The sequence below is a fragment of the Ranitomeya imitator genome, chromosome 1 (genome assembly GCF_032444005.1).
Source record: "Ranitomeya imitator isolate aRanImi1 chromosome 1, aRanImi1.pri, whole genome shotgun sequence".
Lineage (NCBI taxonomy): Eukaryota > Metazoa > Chordata > Amphibia > Anura > Dendrobatidae > Ranitomeya > Ranitomeya imitator.
In genome coordinates, this window is record NC_091282.1 from 704,557,581 (window position 1) to 704,584,540 (window position 26,960).

A 26,960-nucleotide genomic window follows, 5' to 3' on the forward strand; every position below is an offset into this window, starting at 1 on the left:
AATAAAATGGCGCCGGAAAGCGCGTACTGCGCAGGCGCCGATTCCGGCACCAGGAGAAGCAAGACAATGGCGCCGGAACTGGCGTTAGTAACAAATTGCTGTGCCATGAGGCTGTGGCACTTCATGCCACAGCCATTTGTTACTTACGGCATTTCCGCCGCCATTCTCTTTCTCCTCCTGGTGCCGGAATCGGCGCCTGCGCAGTACGCGCTTTCCGGCGCCATTTTATTGAAGACACACTGCAGTGTCTTCAATAAAATGGCGCCGGAAAGCGCGTACTGCGCAGGCGCCGATTCCGGCACCAGGAGAAGCAAGACAATGGCGCCGGAACTGGCGTAAGTAACAAATTGCTGTGCCATGAGGCTGTGGCACTTCATGCCACAGCCATTTGTTACTTACGGCATTTCCGCCGCCATTCTCTTTCTCCTCCTGGTGCCGGAATCGGCGCCTGCGCAGTACGCACTTTCCGGCAGTGTCTTCAATAAAATGGCGCCGGAAAGCGCGTACTGCGCAGGCACCGATTCCTGCTGCCGGAATCGGCGCCTGCGCAGTACGCGCTTTCCGGCGCCATTTTATTAAAGACACACCTGCAGTGGAGCCGGATGATAGGTGAGTATGGTATTTTTTTTTTTTTATATGGCAGCAGCATACGGGGGCATATAATACAATAGTGGCGCAGGATGGCAGCAGCACATGACAGAACGGGCGCAGGATGGCAGCAGCACATGACAGAACGGGCGCAGGATGGCAGCAGCGCATGACATAACGGGCGCAGGATGGGAGCAGCACATGACAGAACGGGCGCAGGATGGCAGCTGCGCATGACAGAACGGGGGCGCAGGATGGGAGCAGCACATGACAGAACGGGCGCAGGATGGCAGCAGCACATGACAAAACGGGCGCAGGTTGGCAGCAGCGCATGACAGAACGGGCGCAGGATGGCAGCAGCACATGACAGAACGGGTGCAGGATGGCAGCAGCACATGACAGAACGGGCGCAGGATGGCAGCAGGATGGGAGCAGCACATGACAGAATGGGCGCAGGATGGCAGCAGCGCATGACAGAACGGGCGCAGGATGGCAGCAGCACATGACAGAACGGGCGCAGGATGGCAGCAGCACATGACAGAACGGGCGCAGGATGGCAGCAGCGCATGACATAACGGGCGCAGGATGGCAGCAGGATGGGAGCAGCACATGACAGAACGGGCGCAGGATGGCAGCAGCGCATGACAGAACGGGGGCGCAGGATGGGAGCAGCACATGACAGAACGGGCGCAGGATGGCAGCAGCACATGACAGAACGGGTGCAGGATGGCAGCAGCACATGACAGAACGGGCGCAGGATGGCAGCAGGATGGGAGCAGCACATGACAGAATGGGCGCAGGATGGCAGCAGCGCATGACAGAACGGGCGCAGGATGGCAGCAGCACATGACAGAACGGGCGCAGGATGGCAGCAGCACATGACAGAACGGGCGCAGGATGGCAGCAGCGCATGACATAACGGGCGCAGGATGGCAGCAGGATGGGAGCAGCACATGACAGTACGGGCGCAGGATGGCAGCAGCGCATGACAGAACGGGGGCGCAGGATGGGAGCAGCACATGACAGAACGGGCGCAGGATGGGAGCAGCACATGACAGAACGGGCGCAGGATGGCAGCAGCGCATGACAGAACGGGCGCAGGATGGTAGCAGCGCATGACAGAACGGGCGCAGGATGGCAGCAGCGCATGACAGAACGGGCGCAGGATGGCAGCAGCGCATGACAGAACGGGCGCAGGATGGCAGCAGCTCATGACAGAACGGGCGCAGGATGGCAGCAGCACATGACAGAACGGGCGCAGGATGGCAGCAGCACATGACAGAACGGGCGCAGGATGGCAGCAGCACATGACAGAACGGGCGCAGGATGGTAGCAGCGCATGACAGAACGGGCGCAGGATGGCAGCAGCACATGACAGAACGGGCGCAGGATGGCAGCAGCACATGACAGAACGGGCGCAGGATGGCAGCAGCACATGACAGAACGGGCGCAGGATGGCAGCAGCACATGACAGAACGGGCGCAGGATGGCAGCAGCACATGATGGAGACCATATACCAATATAAATGCTCGCCACCCGGGCGTAGAACGGGTTCAATAGCTGGTATATATATATATGTTTTCATGAATATTTGATCCCATGCATCCATTCTATGTCCATTTTGCAAGCTGGTGAGAAAATCTCGCCATACGGATGACACACTGATACTTTTTAGAGAAAAAAAATTGCATTTTCGCATTTAATACGGATCACTGTTCAGGAACTTTTCTGCATATCTCGGCTGTAAAAAACGGGCCGTATTTTTAAACGTTAGGTGTGACGCCGGCCTAACAGTGAGTAAAGTGCACACTGCCAGTATTCAGCAAGCAGCATTTCCTGCCGTTTAGGCTGGCTTCACACTCAGCATATGAAAATACGGTCCGTATATTACGGCCGTAATACGCTGAAATGTCCCGAAAATAGTGGTCCGTAGCTCCTCCGTAGGCAGGGTGTGTCAGCGTTTTTTGCGCATGGCATCCTCAGTATGTAATCCGTATGGCATCCGTACTGCGTGGTTTTCTCGCAGGCTTGCAAAACCAACATACCGCTATAGAAATGATCCATGTGTCCCAAAAAGAAAAAAATATATATATATACTGTCTATATATATATATATATATATATATATATATATATATATATATATATATATATATATATGTCAGTAGACACATATATGTATATATATTACTATTTTTTCCAGCGCTATACAGCTTGAAAGCCGGTAATTCAATTACCGGCTTTTTCTTTCTCCTTCCTAAAACCCGACATGATTTGAGACATGGTTTACATACAGTAAACCATGTCTTCTCTCCATTTTTTTTGCAGATTCCACACTACTAATGTCAGTAGAGTGTATCTGCAAAATTTGGCCGTTCTAGCTCTTAAAATAAAGGGTTAAATGGCGGAAAAAATTGGCGTGGGCTCCTGCGCAATTTTCTCCGCCAGAGTAGTAAAGCCAGTGACTGAGGGCAGATATTAATAGCCTGGAGAGGGTCCACAACATACTTACCAAGCTCCCAGGCTTTCTAGGTAAGTTCCCACGATCTATAAACAGCCAGCAGAGGGCGCCTCACCGCAAATGAAGCTAAATATAGCTCATTGATCTATATTTAGCCTCATTCCCCGGGGTTTTGCAGCGAGGAGCAGCCTGCATTAGCGGAACTCCTTGCTGCAAAATGTTTTAACCCCTTCAGAAGGATTTACATCGTTGGACGTTACAGATCTGCGGAGGGTAAGTATATTGTTGGTTTATTATGTTTTTTCTTTCACAGAACGAGGGTCTTCAGTGACTGGATTGGGTGTAGAATAAAATACTCCAACAACCATTGTTTTTATTTCATTAAAATAATTTTAAATAATGTTTGTGTTTTATTTAACCCTTTACTACAATTGGATTAATAATGGATAGGTGTCATAATTGACGCCTCTCCATTATTAATTAGGCTTAATGTCACCTTACAATAGCAAGGTGGCATTAACCCTTCATTACCCCATATCCCACCGCTACACGGGAATGGGAAGAGAGTGGCCAAGTGCCAGAATAGGTGCATCTTCCAGATGTGCCTTTTCTGGGGTGGCTGGGGGCAGATGTTTTTAGCCAGGGGGGGGCCAATAACCATGGACCCTCTCCAGGCTATTAATATCTGCCCTCAGTCACTGGCTTTACTACTCTGGCGGAGAAAATTGCGCGGGAGCCCACGCCAATTTTTTCCGCCATTTAACCCTTTATTTTAAGAGCTAGAACGGCCAAATTTTGCAGATACACACTACTGACATTAGTAGTGTTGAATCTGGAAAAAAAATGGAGAGAAGACATGGTTTACTGTATGTAAACCATGTCTCAAATCATGTCGGGTTTTAGGAAGGAGAAAGAAAAAGCCGGTAATTGAATTACCGGCTTTCAAGCTGTATAGCGCTGAAATAAATATTAATATATATACATATATGTGTCTAATGACATATATATATATATATATATACCTATTCTATGTGTACACATTTATTCTACCTATTCTACTGTAAGCTGTCAGTGTGATTTTACTGTACACCGCACTGAATTACCGGCTTTTCTCTCTAACAGCGCTGCGTATTTCTCGCAAGTCACACTGCTTGTCCATGTGTAATCCGTATTTTTCACGCTTCCATAGACTTTCATTGGCGTATTTCTTGCGCAGTACGGTGACAAACGCAGCATGCTGCGATTTTGTACGGCCGTAGAAAGCCGTATAAGGCCATGTTCACACAGTGCGTTTTTTACCGCGGAACCGCGGCGGTTTTGCCGCTGCGGTTCCGCAGCTGTTTTCCATGCAGGGTACAGTACACTGTACCCTATGGAAAACAGGACACACTGTGCACATGGTCCGGAAATTGTAAAAAAAAAGCCGCGCAGAATAGCTCCCGGAAAAAAGAAGGAGCATGTCAATTCTTCTTCCTGAACCGCAGCGGTTCTGCACCCATAGACCTCCATTGTGAGGTCAAAATCGCAGTAAAACCCGCAGATCAAAAATATATCTGCGGGTTTTACTGCGATTTGATGTGCAGAACCGCTGCAGCAGGAAGTGCGGGGGAGCGGGCGGAAGTGCGTGGGCGGAGTGTGGCTGCCCCCCCGTGCTCCGATCCCGCCCCCCGTGCTCCGATGCCCCCCCCGTGCTCCGATGCCCCCCCCCCACAGTGCTCCGATGCCCCCCCCGTGCCCTAATCTCCCCCCCTTATACTTACCCGGCGTCCCGGTGTCCGTCCGGCCGTCTTCTCCCTGGGCGCCGCCATCTTGCAAAATGGCGGGCGCATGCGCAGTGCGCCCGCCGAATCTGCCGGCCGGCAGATTCGCTCCAAAGTGCATTTTGATCACTGAGATATAACCTATCTCAGTGATCAAAATAAAAAAATAGTAAATGACACCCCCCCCACTTTGTCACCCCCATTGGTAGGGACAATAAAAAAAATTAAGAATTTTTTTTTTTTTTTTTTTCACTAAGGTTAGAATAGGGTTAGGGTTAGGGGTAGGGTTAGGGTTAGGGGTAGGGTTAGGGGTAGGGGTAGGGTTAGGGGTAGGGGTAGGGTTAGGGGTAGGGTTAGGGGTAGGGGTAGGGTTAGGGTTAGGGGTAGGGTTAGGGTTAGGGTTAGGGGTAGGGTTAGGGGTAGGGTTAGGGGTAGGGGTAGGGTTAGGGGTAGGGTTAGGGTTAGGGGTAGGGTTAGGGGTAGGGTTAGGGGTAGGGTTAGGGGTAGGGGTAGGGGTAGGGTTAGGGTTAGGGGTAGGGTTAGGGTATTTTCAGCCATTTTAGCCCTAAAAAGCTTCCTAGGAAACACACAGTAAAAAAAGGATAAAAAAACGCATCAAAAAACGCATCAAAAAACGCATCAAAAACGCATCAAAAAAGGACAAAAAAAGGACCTGCGTTTTCTGCCAAGAGCTGCAGTTTTTTAAAAACACTGTCCTGAAAAAAAAAGGATGGAAATCCTGAACGTGTGAACATACCCTAATACTGATCAGTAAAATACGGCAGATAGGAGCAGGGGCATAGAGAATAATTGTGCCGTATTTTTTGCGAGTTTTACGGACGTAGATTCTGCGCTCTTACGTCCGTAAAACTCGCATGTGTGACGGCGGCCTTATAACAGTGGGGTGGGATCTGCATTACTTTCCATGGGTCTGGAATCCACATGTATTTATTTTGGGGGGTTAGGTCTGGGTGTGTGTATCTTGTAACCCTGTTACTAGGAGGATGCGGGAACTTCTGCCTGACAGGACGGGCTCTTGTGTCTGTATGGTGCTCTGCAGCCCCAGTGGCACAATTTGCCCCGCGCATGCGCAGTTGTCGCCGCCCGCAGTCTGGGCCACAGTCCGTTGAGAGATGTCGCACTGCGGTCACGTGACGGGGTGTGACTACAAGAGCGTGACGAGAATTTCTAGGACGTGAGGCATGGCGGGAGAGGGGAAATCCTCGTGTGACTTTTTTTTTTTTATTTCAGAGGAGTCTGGTTCCCATGGAAACGGCGCTGGGGGCGACGCCATGTTTTTTTCTGTGCAGGTGACCGGAAGCGGAAGTCGATGGTGGTGTGTCGGTGAAATCGTACAGGTCTGGCTGGCGGGAGCTGCTGGAGGCCTGCGGGGTCGCGGTTGTCAGGTGAGCGGTGGGGTCCTGTCTGCAATGTGTCCTGTCCGCTGCAGGGGGCGCTGTAATGTGGCAGTGTGTGTACGGGGCACCTGGGCTGTGCCACACTGGTCTGATAAGGGCACTCGGGTCACACATCACCCGGGAATCCTGTCGCTGGGGTTTCTACATCTGTTCACAGCTTTGCAAGTTGTTTTGTGCAGTTTTCTTTGGCGGTGCTGTAGAAGGAGAAGTGCAAGTGCGGACCTGATAAGTAACGATTATATAATTGCATTATAAAAAATAAATTCTTTATTTTTATATAGTACTAACATATTCCACAGCGCTTTACAGACATCATCGCTGTCCCTGATGGGGCTCACAATCTAAATTCCCTATCAGTATGTCATTGGAGTGTGGGAGGAAACCGGAGTACCCGGAGGAAACCCACGCAAACACGGAGAGAACATACAAACTCTTTGCAGATGTTGTCCTGGGTGGGATTAGAACCCAGGACCCCAGCGCTGCAAGTCTGCTGTGCTAACCACTGAGCCTTTATTATAATAATAATAGCCCCGGAATTCGCCCCATTAAATGACAGTGGGCTACGAGCCCGACTTCACGGCTGTCCTACAAATGGCATACCCGTCCTACAGCAGTGCTGGCTGTGACCCCGGCTCTGCTGTGGTCACAACTGCGGCTACTACCCTGACTCCGTGGCTGTTCTGCAAACTGTATACCAGCTCTGTCGTGGCCCGGACTGCAACCCCTGGCACTGTAGCTGACCTGCAAACTGTTGACCAGCTCTGCGGTGTCGTGGGCTGTGACCCCCCGATTCTGCAGCTGTCTGCAAACTGTATACCATCGCTGCGGCGGAACGGGCTGAGACGTCCTGTTCCGCGATGGCGCTGCAGATTGTGTACCAGCTCCTATGAACAACAAATGGTTTTCTGTTTGGGATGGAGTTCAGTCCAAGATGAAAATCAAAAGGAAAAAAAAAAATCCCTCTGAAGGGTGTCAAAGTTTCTTAGGTAGGTAGGACCAGCCTAGATATTTATTTTACTCATTTATATAGTGCCATTAATTCCATAGTGCTTTACAAACATTATTGGCACTGTGTCTATTGGGGCTCACAATCTAGAAATCCAGGCTTATAGAAGAACTAAGCAGTAAGACACATGCACCAGCATTGGCTTTCTGGAAGTCTTGTTTATTATAGGGTTAGCTAGTCTTTTATAGGGTTATGACTACGGAAAATAATTTGCAAAAATTGTACACCGTGTCTGGTAGAAATATTAGTAAAAATTATTTGCTTGTCAGAGATAATGACATTGATATGATGAATTATGTTTGAAGAACCGCTTTGATGCTACAGTTGTTAAATAAATCAAGATAAACACAGTAAACAGGTTGTCCTTGGCAGAATTCTCAGAAATAAGGGTACCGTCACACTGAAACGACGCTGCAGCGATACGACAACGATGTCGATCGCTGCAGCATTGCTGTGTGGTCGCTGGAGAGCTGTCACACAGACCGCTCTCCAGCGACCAACGATCCCGAAGTCCCCTGGTAACCAGGGTAAACATTGGGTTACTAAGCGCAGGGCCGCGCTTAGTAACCCGATGTTTACCCTGGTTACCAGCGTAAACGTAAAAAAACAAACACTACATACTTACATTCCGTGTCTGTCCTCCGGCGCTCTGCTCTCCTCTGCACTGTCAGCGCCGGTCAGCCGTAAAGCAGAGCTGTGACGTCACTGCTGTGCTTTCCGGCTGGCTGGCGCTCACAGCCAGTGCAGAGAAGCACAGCGCCGGAGGACAGACACGGAATGTAAGTATGTAGTGTTTGTTTTTTTACGTTTATGCTGGTAACCAGGGTAAACATCGGGTTACTAAGCGCGGCCCTGCGCTTAGTAACCCGATGTTTACCCTGGTTACCAGTGAAGACATCGCTGAATCGGCGTCACACACGCCGATTCAGCGATGTCAGCGGGAGATCCAGCGACGAAATAAAGTTTCAGACGATCTGCTACGACGTACGATTCTCAGCGGGGTCCCTGATCGCAGTAGCGTGTGAGACACAGCGAGATCGTAAGGATATCGCTGGAACGTCACGGATCGTGCCGTCCTAGCAATCAAAGTGTCACTGTGTGACGGTACCCTTACAGAAGAATAGTACTTTTAACTCCGAATAAATCTGTCCAGTTGAGGTCAACCATACGTCCAAAAACAGTGCTTATGTAGACATAGGTGATAACCATAGAAAAACAAGTACCAGTATATCGATCTGCCCACTATATTGTAGTGGACAGCCTTTTTATTGATGGTGTCCAAAAAGTTAATTTTTGGACAGGAGTAGTTGTATGTTGTATGAGGGCACCACGGTGACTCAGTGGTTAGCACTGCAACCTTGCAGCGCTGGGGTCCTGGGTTCAAGCCCCACTAAGGACAACTTCTGCAAAGCGTTGGTATGTTCTCCCCGTGTTTGTGTGGGTTTCCTCCGGGTTCTCAGGTTTCCTCCCACATTCCAAAGACAAACTGATAGGGAATTTAGATTGTGAGCCCTATCAGGGACAGCGATGATAATGTGTGCAAACTGTAAAGCGCTGCGGAATATGTTAGCGCTATATAAAAATAAAGATTATTATTATTATGTTAAGTTGATGGTTGGATGAAATTTATTAGTGTTCATGGAACGTCTTTAGCTGTTGCTCAGACTCCCTCCAGATGATTAAGATATCTCCAATGTAGCGGTAGTAGGCTAGAGGCATGATCGGACAAGATAACAAGAAGTCACTTTCACGCTTAGCCATGAAAAGATTTGCGTACTGTGGAGCCATTTTACTTCCCATTGCTACCAGACTCCTGTAGATATGTTGTTCTCAAATTCAAAGTAGTTGCTGGTGAGAATGAATTTTGTATGTTCCACCACAGAATCCGCATAAATTCCTGAATTACCCATGAAGACTTTGCAGGCATTTGTTCCATCCTGGTGTTAGATGTTAAGGTACCGTCACACTGAACGATATCGTTAACGATATCGTTGCTTTTTGTGACGTAGCAACGATATTGTTAAGGAAATCGTTCTGTGTGACAGCGACCAACGATCAGGCCCCTGCTGGGAGATCGTTGGTCGCTGAGGAAAGTCCAGCACTTTATTTCGTCGCTGGACTCCTCCTGACATCGCTGGATTGGCGTGTGTGACACCGATCCAGCGATGTCTTCACTGGTAACCAGGGTAAACATTGGGTTACTAAGCGCAGGGCCGCGCTTAGTAACCCGATGTTTACCCTGGTTACCAGCGTAAACATTAAAAAAACAAACACTGCATACTTACCTTCAGCTGTCTGTCCCCGGCGCTGTGCTTCTCTGCACTCCTCCTGCATCCTGTGTCAGCGCCGGCCAGCCGGAAAGCACAGCGGTGACGTCACCGCTCTGCTTTCCGGCTGACCGGCGCTGACAGTGCAGAGGAAAGCACAGCGCAGGAGGACAGACAGCTGAAGGTAAGTATGTAGTGTTTGTTTTTTTAACGTTTACGCTGGTAACCAGGGTAAACATCGGGTTACTAAGCGCGGCCCTGCGCTTAGTAACCCGATGTTTACCCTGGTTACCGGGGACCTCGGGATCGTTGGTCGCTGGAGAGCTGTCTGTGTGACAGCTGTCCAGCGACCAAACAGCGACGCTGCAGCGATCGACATCGTTGTCGGTATCGCTGCAGCGTCGCTTAGTGTGACGGTACCTTTAGAGTACAAGGATTATAATATCCATGGTGGCCAGGATAGTTCCTTCTGGTAGAGGACCTATTGCTGCTAGTTTATTCAATAGGTCCGTTGTGTACTGAATTAGCACCGTTCTCACTTCTGGGCCAGAATGTTTCCTGTTCTGGGCTCTGGCAGCTTCTTACCATCTTCTCCTTGGTTATGCATGGCCGCTCTCTGTAGAGGTTTGTCAGATATGGCCGCTCTGGGAGCTGTATGGCATTCATACTACAGCATGGCATGTATTGCGTGTCGGGCGGTAACCTAGCCTGGCATGTGTCTTATGGATCTCTTACTATCCTCTGTGTATAGCTCTTGTGCAAGGGTTGCCTGGTTTAGAGAATCACTCCTTTTTAGGAGATCCTCTATCAGTGAACAGTAACTTAAAAAGATCAGTCTCTCACATTGTGGAACTGACCTATCCATGTATGACCTTGACACTTGCTATAAAGAGCACCTCTAACTTTCCAAACTGGTTTATTTTAGCAAATTCTTGTCCCCCCTCCCTACCATAATCCAACTTTTCTGCAGCACTTGTTCTAAGGCTGGTTTCACATTTGCGTTTTTTGCCGCTGCGTTTTAGCGCAAAAAAAGCATGCGTTTTTTTCCTATACTTAACATTAAAAACGCATGCTTTTTTTGCATGCGTTTTGCCGTGTTTTGACGACGCATGCGTCGTTTCTATGCATGCGTTTTGTTGCAGAAATGCAACATGTAGTAATTTCTAGCAGCGTTTTTTTTGCGGCAAAAAAACGTATTGCTGTCTATGTAAACGCATGCGTTTTTAAGCACATGCGTTTTTAAGCACATGCGTTTTAATAGAAAAACACAAGAATAAACACTGATAAGCCACCCCCCAACCCTAACCCTAAGGGATCCTAACCCTAAGGGTTAGGGTTAGGATCCCTTAGGGTTAGGATCCCTTAGAGTTAGGATCCCTTAGGGTTAGGATCCCTTAGGGTTAGGATCCCTTAGGGTTAGGATCCCTTAGGGTTAGGATCCCTTAGGGTTAGGATCCCTTAGGGTTAGGATCCCTTAGGGTTAGGATCCCTTAGGGTTAGGATCCCTTAGGGTTAGGATCCCTTAGGGTTAGGATCCCTTAGGGTTAGGATCCCTTAGGGTTAGGATCCCTTAGGGTTAGGATCCCTTAGGGTTAGGATCCCTTAGGGTTAGGATCCCTTAGGGTTAGGATCCCTTAGGGTTAGGATCCCTTAGGGTTAGGGTTAGGATCCCTAGGGTTAGTGTTAGGGCTAGGGTTAGGATCCCTTAGGGTTAGGATCCCTAGGGTTAGTGTTAGGGTTAGGATCCCTTAGGGTTAGGATCCCTTAGGGTCAGGATTCCTTAGGATTAGGATCCCTTAGGGTTAGGATCCCTAGGGTTAGGTTTAGGATCCCTAGGGTTAGGGTTAGGATCCCTTGGGTTAGGGTTAGGATCCCTAGGGTTACTAGGGATCCTAACCCTAGCTATTTCTGTTTATAGTGGGTTTTCTAATTGATTTTGATGATTGGCAGCTGTCACACACTTCTCATCATGCGTTTCAAAAATGCAAACACAGGAAAAAACGCATTTAAATGTGTCAAAACGCCGCGTTTGTTTTAACACATGCAAAAACGCATGCGTCTAAAAAACGCAGCGTTTAAACGTGTTTTTTTCACCACATGCGTTTGCGTTTAAAACGCTGCGTTTTTAAACGCTAATGTGAAACCAGCCTAAGAAGTCTATTTGTGCCATTGGTGCTCCTCCCAGAAGTGTACAAATGACAACTGGACAATTCCATTCCCTTGTCAATGGGGCATGTCCTTCCCTCAGTGACTACAACTGTAGTCACCATTAGCCCACTAATGCTGAAGGATGCGGATTCTGAATCTTTTGCCTTTGCACAAAGTTAAAAAAAAAATCTCATGATTCCTCAGTCATTGGTTTATTTCAATAGGTTCATTTCAATAGAGCTTCGTATGTGAAAGTAATCAACCTCATCGCAGATGTCCCTTGCAAACTCCCAGATTGTCCAGACCTTCTTTTTACCCCTCGCCACGACAGCACCCTACAGGAGAGAGAGGGATCCGCCCCACAGGAACAGGAAACCTACAGAAAGATAAAAGGGGGCGGTCCGCCTTTCCTCCTCAGTTTAGGTTTCCTGTTCCTGCGGGAACGACAGGACTCTAAGAAGCTACGGAAGTACCTGGGCATGCACGCCGCCTGTGCAGTCTCTTCGGAACGGCAGGGGCTGCAGCCTGGAAGCAGCGTCGGGGGAGTTCCGCTAGACGGCTCCCACCTCGTCTGGGAGGCATACAGATGGCCGGGTCCGGAGAAAGCCGCCCGGCATCTGCGTTATGCGGCGGCTTCAGTGTGGGAGTTCCTCGCCCGGCAGAAGGGGTGAGTGAGAGGAGCTTCCTGCATGGCGATCCAGGGACTAGAGGCCGCTCCGCGCACGCTGACCGCCATTAGTAAGTTCACCCCGGAAGTAGATGCTAAACTTCCGGGGTAAGCAGGCCGAGATCAGCGGTGGGGGTAGCGCGAGTTCGTGCATGCGCAGTACCGCTTAAAAAAAAAAAAAAATGGCGCTCTATTTAAACCGGCTAACCACTGTTACCTGCGATGCAAGATGTCATCTCCAGGTGCCATGGATCCTGCAGCAGGAGACTCCGTTCCCTCCAAGGACCGCTCCAGCAGAGGATCATCAGATGCCGGTCGGAAGAGCGACACAGTGGATAAATCCAAAGGATCTCGGCCGTCTGATCCGGTAATAGAAAGCTTCACTGGGTGAGTTTATAACTCTGCCTATTAAGCTGACGCCGTCTCCCCTCCTTTCTCTTTCTCCTCCTCTCGCTATGTCTGATTTGGACCAGGCCAAAAAACGACAGAAAACCAAACATAAAGAATGCGCCTTATGTAGCCAGCCCCTACCAGACTCATACCCCAAAAAACTCTGCAAGGATTGTATAGCAGAAACCACACAAGGAGCAGCGGTGTCTATTACGGACTTACGCGCTATTATAAGAGAGGAGTTAAAGGCTATGTCACAGGATAAACCACAAAAAAGTAAATCCAAAAAGCCAACACCTTTATCAGATTCTGATAGTGAGCAAGCCGTACTCTCAGATATCTCTATAGCCTCTGCATCATCATCTTCAGAAATTGAGGGACGTTCATGTTTCCCCTTAGATAGTGTGGATAATCTAGTGAAATCAATAAGAGACACTATGGGGTGTGAGGAAACAAAGGGCGCACAAACCACGCAAGATATAATGTTTGCGGGTTTGGCGGAGAGGAAAAGGAAATGCTTTCCAGTCATTCCAGCAGTGAAGGCATTAATAAAAAGAGAATGGGAGAGACAAGATCAGAGAAGTTTTTTGCCCTCAGCATCAAAACGGAAATACCCGTTTAGTGATGATGAGTTACTTACGTGGACCAAAATCCCTAAGGTTGACGCAGCTGTTGCCTCTACCTCTAAGCCGTCCACATTGCCTGTTGAAGACGCGGGGTTACTCTCAGACCCTCTAGATCGCAAAGCCGAGTCGTCCCTTAAAAGATCCTGGGAGGCAACTACAGGCATATTTAAGCCAGCAATAGCAAGCACTTGTACCGCCAGGTCAATGCTCATCTGGATTGACCAGCTAGACCAAAGCATTGAGAATAAAATGTCACGAGAAAAATTACGAGCTGCTATTCCCTTAATACGAGGGGCAGCAGCCTTTATGGCGGACGCGTCTGCAGATTCTCTCCGCCTAGCAGCTAGATCCGCAGGTTTGGTAAACAATGCAAGACGGGCATTATGGATGAAAAGCTGGAAAGGGGACGCACAATCCAAATCTAAGATATGCGCAATCCCATGTGAGGGTGAGTTCCTCTTTGGAAAAACCTTAGATGACATACTCAAGAAGGCAAAAGACAGGAAAAAGGCTTTTCCTGATACCTCTATTCCCTTTTATAGGAGAGCCTTTAAGAGAAAGCCATTCGGCAAGAGAAGGCAGACGGACAGGTCGTCAACATGGTTCCCTAAGGAAGATAAACAAAGCGGTACCATGTTCAGAAGACCCAACCCCCCAAAAGACAGCAAATTCTGAGGATATAACCATTCCAGTAGGGGGCAGATTAAAATTTTTCACTCCCCAGTGGGAAAATATTACATCTAGTTCGTGGATTTTAAATATAGTCAGAGATGGAATAAAATTACAATTCTCTCGCTTTCCCCACGAATCATACATTATAACATCTCTCAGCTCGCCTAAACAACAGGAGGCCCTGGAGAGTGAAATCCAAACCCTATTATCAAAAGGGGTTTTAGTCCAAGTTCCGGAAGGACAGGAGACTAGAGGATTCTATTCTCCTCTATTCTTAATTTCCAAACCCGATGGTTCATTCAGAACAATCCTAAACCTCAAAAAGCTTAATTCATTTATTAAAAATGATACATTTAAAATGGAGTCTATAAAATCCACCATAAAGTTACTTTTTCCAAACTGTATGATGGGGGGCATTGATCTAAAAGATGCTTATTACCATCTCCCTATTCATGACAGATACCAGAAGTTCTTCAGGGTAGCGGTGGCAATCAAAGGCAAGATTTGTCATTTCCAGTATGCAGCCATGCCCTTCGGCCTTTCTACAGCGCCAAGGATTTTCACCAAAGTGATTCTAGAGGTGATGGCTTATCTTCGCCAAAAAGAGACATTAATTGTGCCCTACTTAGATGACTTTTTAGTCATCGGAAATTCAGCTTCTCAGTGTGCTGACCGTTTAGCTCATGCAGTTTCATCTCTACAGGATCTAGGTTGGATAATCAATATCGACAAATCCAGACTGACTCCACTATCACTTCAAGCGTTTCTGGGGTTCCATCTAGACTCCATAACTCAAAAATGTCTGCTCCCTCAGGTAAAAATCTCACTCATCAGACATAAAGTCACAACAGCAATAAATAATCCTCACATGACCCTAAGAAAAGCCATGTCATTACTGGGATCTCTTATTTCCTGTATACCTGCAGTCCAGTGGGCACAATACCATACCCGGACACTGCAGCACCAAATCCTCCAAGAGGAAAGACGGCTACTTAGCTTAAATGCAAAGATAACGTTGTCCCAGGAAGTTTTATGTTCCTTAACGTGGTGGCTGGATTCTAACCATTTGATGATTGGTGTTCCATGGGTAATAACACCATCTCATATTATAACCACTGACGCCAGTCCTCATGGATGGGGCGCTCATATGGGAAATGATTTTTGCCAGGGGTTATGGGACACTGAAGAATACCACAACTCATCTAATCTGAAAGAACTAAATGCAGTAAGATACGCTTTATGTCATTTTCTCCCACAGCTCCGGGGAAAAGATGTTCGAATCCTTTCCGACAACACCACCACAGTGGCTTATATAAACAGACAAGAAGGTACTCAGAGACTCTGATGTCTTCCGCTGGGAAGATTCTGGACTTGGCAGAAAAACATCTATTATCCCTCACTGTAGTTCACATAAGGGGGAAAAACAACCAGCAGGCAGACTTCTTAAGTCGACATACCCTAAGGCAGGGAGAGTGGTGCCTAAACCATCATATCTTCCAACGGATAGTATCCCTATGGGGTTTTCCGCAAATAGATCTCTTCGCCACGAGACAAAACAGGCAAGTCCAGAAATTTGCATCCCTATCGTTAGCAGATCATCCGGACATTCTAGACGCTTTCCAAACCCCTTGGCAATACAGTCTAGCGTACGCCTTCCCTCCGATAATATTGTTACCACAGGTCATTCGGAAGATCAGGGAGGATGGAGCGAGAGTTGTACTAATAGCACCATTCTGGCCCAAAAGGCCATGGTTCTCATGCCTACAAGCCATGTCGGTTTCGGACCCTTGGGTCCTCCCCTCGACACCCAACCTTCTCTTCCAGGGTCCGTTTCTCCACCCCCAGGTGGACAATCTCCATCTGATGGCCTGGAATTTGAGAGGCAGATGCTAAAATTAAGGGGATTTTCCGAGGGACTAATTGACACACTCCTCCAAAGTAGAAAACGCTCTACTACAAAAATTTATACAAAAATCTGGAAAAAATTCCTACAGTTCCATAAATCTCCCAACACATCAGAAATTCCGGTACAATCTATATTGGAATTCCTTCAAAAAGGGAGGGAACTAGGTTTAGCTGTAAATACGTTAAAAGTTCACGTATCAGCACTGGGAGCCCTCTATGGCCATAATATTGCAGGAAATAGATGGGTATCCCGATTTATCACGGCTTGTGTAAGGATAAATCCTGTTAATATACCTAGAATTCCACCCTGGGATCTAAATTTAGTTCTACAAGCCCTAACAGACTCTCCATTTGAACCAATAGATTCAGTATCCATTAAATATTTATCACTTAAAACTGTCCTCTTGGTAGCACTGACTTCAGCTAGGAGAATCAGTGACATCCAAGCTCTTTCTATAGATCCACCTTTCCTGCTAACTTTTCAGGATAAGTTGATTCTTAAATTAGACCCTTCCTATCTTCCCAAGGTAGCGAAGAAATTCCATAGGTCACAAGAAATAGTCCTACCCACCTTTTTCAGTAACCCTTCCACTCCTGAGGAATGTAAATATCACACTCTAGATGTTAAAAGAGTAGTTTTAAAATACATTGAAAGGACCAGTAGCTGGCGACAGTGTAGGGCTCTGTTTATATCCTTTCAGGGTCACAAGAAGGGTCATGCAGTCACAAAAAGCACCTTATCCCGGTGGATCAGGGAGTCTATCACACTGGCTTACTCCGCGAGGAAAGAAAACCCTCCGGAAGGCATAACGGCACACTCTACCAGAGCTATGGCATCCTCCTGGGCCGAAAGAGGAGACGTCCCAATAGAAACCATATGTAAGGCGGCAACTTGGTCAGATCCTTCTACTTTCTATAACCACTATAGGCTTGACCTATCGTCAACTTCTGACCTAGACTTTGGCAGGACTGTCCTCAGCACGGTGGTCCCCCCCTAGGTGATGGTCTCTGAAAGATCTCCTGTAGGGTGCTGTCGTGGCGAGGGGTAAAAAGCCGGATTACTCACCGGTAATACTCTTTTAGTGAGTCCACGACAGCACCCTATTACATCCCTCCATAAGTTAATATAGTACTTACTATTGAGTAAAATTCTTTTAATCATACATGAGCAAATAAGTTTGAAGATGAAATAAATTATATTTGCCTAATACTGGCGGTCCTCCAGGTACTCTGAAATCAAAACTGAGTAGGAAAGGCGGACCACCCCCTTTTATCTTTCTGTAGGTTTCCTGTTCCTGTGGGGCGGATCCCTCTCTCTCCTGTAGGGTGCTGTCGTGGACTCACTAAAAGAGTATTACCGGTGAGTAATCCGGCTTTTCCAGAGTCCCTCTTCCACCAGAATTCTCAGTCGCTCAATTTAACGGCATGACTGTTAAAGCTGCAGTCCTGAAGCACGCTGATTTCTCCGACCGTATTATCCAGACCATGATCAAAGCGAGGAAACCCTCTTCCTACTGCATCTACCACCGCACTTTTAAGGTCTTTTTTCGCTAGTGCGAAGCCGAGCGCACAGCTTTCTTGCCCTCCTCTCTCCCGTCATTTCTGGCCTTTTTTCTGTCAGGTCTTGAATCTGGCCTCTGGCTGTTCCCTCAAGTGCCAGGTTTCCGCACTGTCCTGCTCCAGAGGAACCTAGCTTCCTGCGCGTAGGTCAGGATCTTCTCTCAGGACCTGCTCTTTCTGCTCCTCCCCATTGAGCTTCCGTGGAACCATGGGACTTCAACCTGCTCCTAAACCCTCTTCAAGGTTTCCCCTTTGAGCTCATTTGGGACCTTTCTCTTCCCCTGCATTCTTAGAGGCCATCACTCCCATCAGGCACATCTCTGAGCTGGCAGTTCTTTCGTGCCGTTTGCCCTTTCCTGTTCTTCACCAGTACATGGTGGTGCTGTGTCCAGTACGCTCTTCCTCCTTAACGAGGACATTGTTCTTCCTCTTTTCCATTGCCAACTAATCCTCTGGAACAATCCCTCCACAAGTTGGACCTTGTAGAGACTTTGCGTCTCTCTTCAGAACAGCATCTTTGAGACGTTCCAACGCCTTTTTCGTGATTCCAGAGGTTCACTGCAGAGGTCTAGCTTCCAAGGCCACAAACGCCCGCTAGATCCACTCTGCCATGCTGGAATTGTATCGTGCACAGGGTCAAAGCTCACTCCACCTGTGCAGTTGGGGCCTCCTGGGCCTTTTGCCATCAAGCCTCTGTCTCAGCTCTGCAAGGCTGCTAGATTGTCTTCAGTTCATACCTTCTCAAAGTTCCACAGAGTGCAAATCTATGCTAATGTGAGCTTAGGTAGGAAGGTTCTGCTAGCTGCAATCACTTAGTCCTGTTTAGGCGTTCTTCTGTTTTCTCTTTCCCACCTTTGGGGACTGCTTTAGGATGTCCTATGGTCTCCTGTTATCCCCAGTGAAAAGAGGATTTTGGGTTCTTGCTGTAAAATAACTTTCTTGAGCCTTCATTGTGGTACACAGTTCCCTCCCTGGTTATGCCTATATTGGTCTTGTTCATGTTAATGTTTTCTGTTGCTTCTCCTACTGCTTTCTCACTAGCTGACTAGCTTCATGCTAGTTGGTGGATGTACCCTGCTGAGAAGGAGCCAAGATTTTGGCCTTCTCTGCCTCCTAGTGACAGCAGCATACACACATAATAGTGTAGTGTCCCTCAAAGCAGACTCTTGAGAAAGAGATTTTACAGTAATTAACCAAAATCCTCTTTTTGAGGTGACTATTATGCTTGCTTTTTTACAAATAATGTAAGGATCTGGTTTATCGGAGGCAATAATAATCATAACAAAAAAAGTTATTTTCCAGGACGTCCCACCTGACGGCACCATGGAGGTCGTCCTCCTCCTCCTCCTCCTCCTTACAGGGACAGGAAACACAGAGGTTAAGGCTATGTGCACACGTTGCGAATTTTCCGTGCGGATTCTGCATCTCTTGGCAGAAAATGCAGGTCAAAATCTGCACTTTTTTTATGTGGATTTTGTGCGTTTTTCCTGTGGATTTCATGCGTTTTTACTCCTGCGTTTTCCTATAATGGAATGGGGGCAGAAACGCACATAGAATTGACATGGTTCTTTTTTTTAATCCGCTGCGGATTCCGTGCGGAATTTTCCGCACCATTTGCACAGCATTTTTATTTTCCCATTGATTTACATTGTACTGTAAATCACATGCAGTTCTGCATCGTTTCTGCACGGAAAAAATGCTGTGGATCCGCAGTAAATCTGCAAGGTGTGTACATTGCCTAAAAGGCCCCACCCACCTCCCTTAGTGTTTTTCCTGTCCCTGCATGGAGGGACACACGAGAGGAGCAAGCAGGAAGCTTACTGGATGGGCTCAGGGGGATCGTGCAGCACAGCTAATCCTTCACCCTGTCAAGAAGCCCAGGGCCGACACTCTCCGATGGGGAGTCCCTCGGCCACAGAGACCAGTTGAGCAGAAGCCTCCTGCGTAGAGCTGCTTTCCTCCGATGGGGGGGCTCTCGGCTTTGGCACCGGCCGACAGGGTACTGCATCTTCCGGAAGATGCGCGGTGAGTGTATCCGTCCCCTTCCGGTGACGTCAGAGGGAGCGCTGGATGTCGGGGTCAGCATGCATTCAATGCTGGGATGTGGAAGTGATTGGAGAGAGGTAATAAAACTGTTGCCTGGGTCTCCAGAGACGTTCAACATGCATGAGAGCACTATGGAGGAAGCGGGCAGAGGAGAGCAGGACTGCGAGGTAAGTGTGATTGTTGCAGTCTCTCCTTGTTAGCAGCAGCCTGATTATCCCTTCTCTTCATACTAAAAAAGGATAAGGGAACCCCTGCCATTTCCCTCCCTACTCCTAAGAGGTCTTGCAAGGCCGCTGTAAAGTTCAAGCGGTGCCCTATTTGTAATGTAAAGTTGCCGAATGCATATGGAAGAATGCTCTGTGAAGGCTGCGCCACCAAGGTGGTGAGGAAAGAACAGCCGTCCCTGCTGTCTGAGGTCCTTAATCCTTGGGAGGTTCAGGCTTCTATGTCTAGTCTCACCCTAAGGGCTCATACTCACATGCGAGAAGCTCGGATGAGACTCGCACGTCAATACCTGGCACTCAGATCGGAGCGTGCGGCCGCATAGCAATACATGCAGCCGCACTCTCCGCTCCCGGGTGCAGTGCCGGGTATTGACGTGCGAGACTCATCTGAGTTTCTCGCATGTGAGTATGAGCCCTAACACAGTCTTCCAATCCAGGTCCAAGAGCGAAGAGACCTCAATGGGAAATGGAACTAAGCCCTGAAGCCAGTTCCCCGAATCAGACCAGGAGGAAGAGGGGAATATACTGATGCAAAATCCAGAATGGGCCAGGAGATATTTGCTTCTGAGGATACTGATGAGCTAGTTCAGGCGGTTAGGAATACAATGCAGGTGAAGCCGCAGTCCATACAGGACGATATGTTTGGGGGTCTCAGAGCCCGGAAGCGACAGGTGTTGCCAGTGAATGACCTCATTCGGGCGATGGTCCTGGAGGATGTGGAGAAGCGCCTAGTGATACCTCGAGACTTTAAAAACCATTTGCCATTGGAACCTTATGACATTAATATCTGGTAGGAGGTTCCCAAGATATCTGTAACGTTGTCTAAACTAGCTAGGAAAACGTCTATACCCTTTGAGGACCCCTAGAGTCTGAAGGACCCTATGGAAAGAAAGTTTATATGTAAGGGGCAATTGGAGGAGCATTTGAAATGTAAAACTCCTAGGGAAGAGATCATAGCCTCCCTCCCGCTGGTGAAGTTGCCAACAGCTTTTTTGGCGGATACATCCACAGAGTCAGTAAGGTTTTCTGCTAGAAACAGCTCTTTGCCTAATGCAGCCCGCAGGTCCATCTGAATGAAGACCTGGTCAGGGGACAGACCTTCCAAGAATACATTATATTCCATTACCTTCTCAGGGTTAAGGGTGTTTGGGCCAGCCTTGGATGATCTAGAGAAAGCGTTGGATAAAAAGAAGGGGTTCCCTGAGGCTAGGTTTAGAAGGATTCAGTCCTTTCATCTCGAAAACAGCTAAATTATAGGGGACAGGGGAGGTCCAGTAGGAGAACCTACTACAAAGGAGGTAAAGGTAGAGGGTCCCTATTTGGGTCTGGCTCTAGATCAAGGAGGCAATGGCACCATCCTGGTTGAGGAGCGGCTCAGGCAGTTCGCGGGAAATTGGCACCATATTACCCAGGATCAATGGGTTTTGAGAACCATTGCGGAAAGGTACGTAATAGGGTATGTGCACACGTATTTTTGAGGGCTGCGGATTTTTCCGCAGCGGATTTCATAAATCCGCAGGTAAAAGGCACTGCGTTTTACCTGCGGATTTACCGCGGAATTACTGCGGTTTTTATGCGGAATATGTGCGGATTCCCCCTGCGGTTTTACACCTGCAGATTCCTATTATGGAGCAGGTGTAAACCTCTGCGGAATCCGCACAAAGAATTGATATGCTGCGGAATGTAACCCGCTGCGTTTCCATGTGAAAACTGCTGCAGATCTGCAGCAAAATCCGCAACATATGCACATAGCCATAGAGTTTTCAGCGCCTCCCCGCTCGAAGGATTTACTGCTCCCCATACCTTTTCAGCAGATTTTCTTATGGTCACAGACATAGGAGAGCTTGTCGACACAGCTGTTAAAATTCGGGTCCCTCAGTTGGAAGAGGCCAAAAGGCATTATTCAACGTTATTTGCCATAAAAAGAAACCCTTGGGCGAATCTCGCACTATAATAGATCTAAAGCCCTTAAAGGGACTCTGTCACCCCCTCCAGCCGTTAGAAACTAAAAGAGCCACCTTGTGCAGCAGTAATGCTGCATTCTGACAAGGTGGCTCTTTTAGTTATTGGTGCAGTTAAAGCCAAAATAAAGCGTTTTATAATTTCGCCAAAATACCTGTCTTTAGACAGGGAGGCAGGTCTTAACCCCCCCCTGCTGCAAACGCCACACTTCGGTCACTCAAATCTTCTTGGGCGCCGCCCCCTCCACGCTGTTTTCCAATCAAATCCGGCGCCTGCGCGGTTTAGTACTGGCTGGGGCAGGAGAAGATCACTACTCTTGTGGATTTTGCCAGAAAATCTGCAGTTAGGCATTCCATGGATTTCTTCGCCTTGCGTAGTGATCACTATGGACGCCAGCAAAGATGGATTGGGAGCTCACTTGGAAGGAAGTATTCTTCAGGGCAGATGGCCAAATTTTACTCCCTAAATCCCTGGGACAATCCAGAAGCAGTCGACGAGGTGTGACAGGTCCCTGTCATATGCCTTTACCCTGATGGCTCTTATCCCAAGAGTACTCAGAAAGCTCAAGGAGGATCAGGCGAGGGTACTTCTGATCGTTCCGTGTTGGCCAAAGAGAAGATGGTTCCTGCTGCTAAAAGCTATGGCCTTGGAGGATCCTTTCATGCTTCCCACGGAGAAGAGATTTGATTCATCAGGGCCCAGTCTTCCACCAGAATCTAGAGAGACTTCATCTATCGGCCTGGTTCCTGAACAGAACATACTAAGGGCCCAGGGGCTATCGGACCAGGTTATTACCACGATTCAAGCTAGTAGGAAGCCAGTCACTTCGGCAATCTACAATAGAATCTGGAAAAGGTTCTGTTTTAAAAGGTGGCAAGTCCGATATGGTTCCTGGTAGGCCTGATATTCCAAGGATCTTAGATTTTCTTCAGGCGGGATTTAATAAGGGTCTCAAACCAAGCACCCTTAAAGTCTAGATATCGGCATTTAGTATATTTTTTGATCATCCGTTGGATTCTCACCCGTGGGTAGCTAGGTTTGTCAAGGCAATACAGAGGTTGAGACCCACCATAAGGAGGTCAGTGTCCCCGTGGGATTTGAATCTGGACCTTAAAGCCCTTTGTAAAAATCCTTACATACCTGGGGAAAATATGTCCATCTCTAGTCGAACTATCAAAAAGGCGTTTTTAGTGGCCATTACACAGCAAAAAGGGTAAGAGAGATTCAGGCCCTGTCTACTCAGGATTCGTTTCTTCAGATATGTGATGATCGTATAGTCCTTAAATTAGATTCTGCATTTCTACCAAAGGTAGTGTCCACTCGAGCTAAATCAGGAGATTGTCTTGCCGTCCTTTTGTGAGAATCTGTCAAATCAGAAAGAGCGAGTTTTTCACGCCTTGAATGTTAGACAGGTGGTCATTGAGTATCTAGAGACCACTTGTAGTTGAAGGCAGGATGCTAATTTGTTTATTTTGTTTGGGTGCAAAAAATAAGGGGAAGGACCTTGAAAGCCACTATTGCAAGATGGATCACTTCGGCAATTGCCCTAGCTTACCAGTCAGAAGGGATTGTTCCCCTCGAAGGATTAAGAGCCCACTCGGCAAGAGCAGTCTCCACCTCCTGGGCTGAGAAGGCGGGGGCTTCAATTGAGCAAATTTGTTGGGCCGCAACCTGGGCCAGATTAGATTTTTGTAAGCATTATATATTAGATGTATTATCTTGTCAACTAACTGCCTTCGGGAGAAAGGTTCTCCAGGCAGCTGTCCCACCCTGAGGAGTTACTTTGGTATTCTCCATGGTGCTGTCAGGAGGGATGTCCGGGAAAATAGGTGTTAGACCTAGCAGTAATTATGTTTCCAGGAGTCCATCCTGACAGCTCGGTTAGTTCCCTCCCTGGTTGTGTTTGTTTTCATGATGTCTCAATATGATATCAAATGAAATATATTTGTTAAAGTTGCATCAATCCTGGTGTGGTACTTGGTAAATCACTAAGGGAGGTTGGTACGGTGTGGCCTTTTGACTTCTCGTGTGTTTCCTGTCCCTGTAAGGAGGAGGAGGAAGACCTCCATGGTGCTGTCACGATGGACTCCTGGGAACATAATTACCGGTAGGTCTAATCCCTATTTTTTCTTTTTTTAAATGCATTGTTCATTCTTCTGAAAATTTACACCAATGTTAATTTCAGACACCCTGTCTTGGTCCCAGAAGTTTAGCTACTGTGCTGTTATATGGGTCAGTTTATTAGATGATCCTGCTTCCTCCCATCACATCTGATTCAGAGACAAAAGGTTGGAGTTTGGCTTAGCTTATGAACACAGCCACGAAGCCAGTCCCCTTCATCATGTCACCAAACAGAGGGAGGGCGCTACATTTCTAGGACCACGTAAGGGGGTATGAAATGGGTTCAATGGTGCAATTTTCTAAAGTAAATTAAGAAAAAAAAACTATAATGTAAGTTGGCATGTATAAAGGTTTGGGCACCACTGGTCAAAATTTTTGTGAACAGTTAAAGGGAACCCGTCACCCCGAAAATCGCGGGTGAGGTAAGCCCACCGGCATCAGGGGCTTATCTGCAGCATTCTGTAATGCTGTAGATAAGCCCCCGATGTTACCTGAAAAAGGAGAAAAAGACGTTATATTATACTCACCCAGGGGCGGTCCCGCTGCTGGTCAGGTCAGATGGGCGTCTCTGGTCCGCTGCGGCGCCTCCCATCTTCATTACAAGACGTCCTCTTCTGATCTTCAGCTCCGGCACAGGCGTACTTTGCTCTGCCCTGTTGAGGGCAGACAAAGTACTGCAGTGCGCAGGCGCCGGGCCTCTGACCTTTCCGGCGCCTGCGCACTGCAGTACTATCCTCTGCCCTCAAGAGGGCAGAGCAAAGTACGCCTGCGCCAGAGCCGTGGCTGAAGATCAGAAGAGGACGTCTAAGATTGTGCTGGCCTCATCTGTGTAGTAGCATCTGTCAGCGATCACTGATAGCTGCTACTGTGCAGGCGCTGATAATTTGTCAAACAATTTAATACATATTACACATGCAATCCTGCTGCAGCGCAGCCGCCTGCCTGCTGTAGGTGATTTTTTTACAATTTATACAGTGGGGCAAAAAAGTATTTAGTCAGTCAGCAATAGTGCAAGTTCCACCACTTAAAAAGATGAGAGGCGTCTGTAATTTACATCATAGGTAGACCTCAACTATGGGAGACAAACTGAGAAAAAAAAATCCAGAAAATCACATTGTCTGTTTTTTTTATAATTTTTTTTGCATATTATGGTGGAAAATAAGTATTTGGTCAGAAACAAACAATCAAGATTTCTGGCTCTCACAGACCTGTAACTTCTTCTTTAAGAGTCTCCTCTTTCCTCCACTCATTACCTGTAGTAATGGCACCTGTTTAAACTGATCAGTATAAAAAGACACCTGTGCACACCCTCAAACAGTCTGACTCCAAACTTCACTATGGTGAAGACCAAAGAGCTGTCAAAGGACACCAGAAACAAAATTGTAGCCCTGCACCAGGCTGGGAAGACTGAATCTGCAATAGCCAGCCAGCTTGGAGTGAAGAAATCAACAGTGGGAGCAATAATTAGAAAATGGAAGACATACAAGACCACTGATAATCTCCCTCGATCTGGGGCTCCACGCAAAATCCCACCCCGTGGGGTCAGAATGATCACAAGAACGGTGAGCAAAAATCCCAGAACCACGCGGGGGGACCTAGTGAATGAACTGCAGAGAGCTGGGACCAATGTAACAAGGCCTACCATATGTAACACACTACGCCACCATGGACTCAGATCCTGCAGCGCCAGACGTGTCCCACTGCTTAAGTCAGTACATGTCCGGGCCCGTCTGAAGTTTGCTAGAGAGCATTTGGATGATCCAGAGGAGTTTTGGGAGAATGTCCTATGGTCTGATGAAACCAAACTGGAACTGTTTGGTAGAAACACAACTTGTCGTGTTTGGAGGAAAAAGAATACTGAGTTGCATCCATCAAACACCATACCTACTGTAAAGCATGGTGGTGGAAACATCATGCTTTGGGGCTGTTTCTCTGCAAAGGGGCCAGGACGACTGATCCGGGTACATGAAAGAATGAATGGGGGCCATGTATCGTGAGATTTTGAGTGCAAACCTCCTTCCATCAGTAAGGGCATTGAAGATGAAACGTGGCTGGGTCTTTCAACATGACAATGATCCAAAGCACACCGCCAGGGCAACGAAGGAGTGGCTTCGTAAGAAGCATTTCAAGGTCCTGGAGTGGCCTAGCCAGTCTCCAGATCTCAACCCTATAGAAAACCTTTGTAGGGAGTTGAAAGTCCGTGTTGCCAAGCGAAAAGCCAAAAACATCACTGCTCTAGAGGAGATCTGCATGGAGGAATGGGCCAACATACCAACAACAGTGTGTGGCAACCTTGTGAAGACTTACAGAAAACGTTTGACCTCTCTCATTGCCAGCAAAGGATATATTACAAAGTATTGAGATGAAATTTTGTTTCTGACCAAATACTTATTTTCCACCATAATATGCAAATAAAATGTTAAAAAAACAGACAATGTGATTTTCTGGATTTTTTTTTCTCAGTTTGTCTCCCATAGTTGAGGTCTACCTATGATGTAAATTACAGACGCCTCTCATCTTTTTAAGTGGTGGAACTTGCACTATTGCTGACTGACTAAATACTTTTTTGCCCCACTGTATAATATTCAGTATGTAAACTAGGGGGCAGGTCTGTGGGGGATCAGTGACCTGTCAGAAGCCATACAGATGAATACCTATTCAGAGCATCACATGAAGCCCCGCCCACAGGCCGCCCCGGAGCACGGGCATATCATTAACTCAAAACTGAAAAATAAAGATTAAGAAACAACCACAAGACGGATTTCATCAACCAAGTTATCATTGTAATCAGTATAACGCCGCCGACCTGTCACTGTCTGTAGGTTACTCGGCACAATCCTGCCAACAGGTTCCCTTTAAATTGTATAAAAATGAAAACATGCTCACCTCCAAGGGCCGGCTATGTTCCCCGGCCCTCAGTGACCTTGTTGAACAAGCACTGCACCTCGTTTTTACAGGAGCCATAATTTAAAAAAAAAATGTTTCCATCTATATAGCCGTATGAGGGCTTGTTTTTTGTGGGACGAGTTGTATTTTTTGAATGACACCATTGATTTAAAAAAAAAAAAAAATAATTCCCAAGTGCAGTGAAAAAAAAGGCAATTCCACAATTGTTTTATGGGTTTATTTATTTACTATG

General features: G+C 47.5%; 1 protein-coding gene across 1 annotated transcript in view; it reads left to right on the top strand.

The window, feature by feature from the left end:
* The first annotated feature begins 6,082 nt into the window (after positions 1-6,082).
* Positions 6,083-26,960, top strand: part of ZNF106 (zinc finger protein 106) — a 134,230-nt gene continuing 113,352 nt past the window's right edge. The window contains exon 1 of the mRNA XM_069731816.1: positions 6,083-6,215. The gene's annotated coding sequence lies outside the window, so the exon portion shown is untranslated. The remainder of the gene's footprint in view (positions 6,216-26,960) is intronic.